The sequence below is a fragment of the Etheostoma cragini genome, chromosome 23 (assembly GCF_013103735.1).
Source record: "Etheostoma cragini isolate CJK2018 chromosome 23, CSU_Ecrag_1.0, whole genome shotgun sequence".
Lineage (NCBI taxonomy): Eukaryota > Metazoa > Chordata > Actinopteri > Perciformes > Percidae > Etheostoma > Etheostoma cragini.
This window is the reverse complement of record NC_048429.1, coordinates 357657-357861: the sequence shown is the minus strand read 5'-3', so window position 1 is coordinate 357861 and position 205 is coordinate 357657. Positions and strand designations below refer to the sequence as shown.

Here is a 205-nt window from a genome sequence, read left to right as displayed (position 1 = left end):
AAGTAATAGTATTTTATGTCGAAAAAAGTAATAGTATTGTCTGTCGAAAATAGTAAAAAAAAGTAATTGTATTGTATGACGAAAAAAGTTAAAAAAAGTAATATTATTGTATGTCGGAAAAAGTAAAAAAAAGTAATAGTATTGTATGTCAACAAAAGTAAGAAAACAGCACACTCAAGGACACTTCGAAATGGGACTGCGAGGC

At 27.8% G+C, this 205-nt stretch overlaps 2 protein-coding genes across 2 annotated transcripts in view; both read right to left on the bottom strand.

The window, feature by feature from the left end:
• Positions 1 to 205, bottom strand: part of LOC117939043 (rho GTPase-activating protein 8-like) — a gene marked incomplete at its 3' end in the record, with an annotated part of 26914 nt that overhangs the window by 18603 nt on the left and 8106 nt on the right. The window lies entirely within an intron of this gene.
• The window catches only part of phf21b (PHD finger protein 21B), an 8400-nt gene that overhangs the window by 7082 nt on the left and 1113 nt on the right, over positions 1 to 205 (bottom strand). The gene's annotated exons all lie outside the window — the stretch shown is intronic.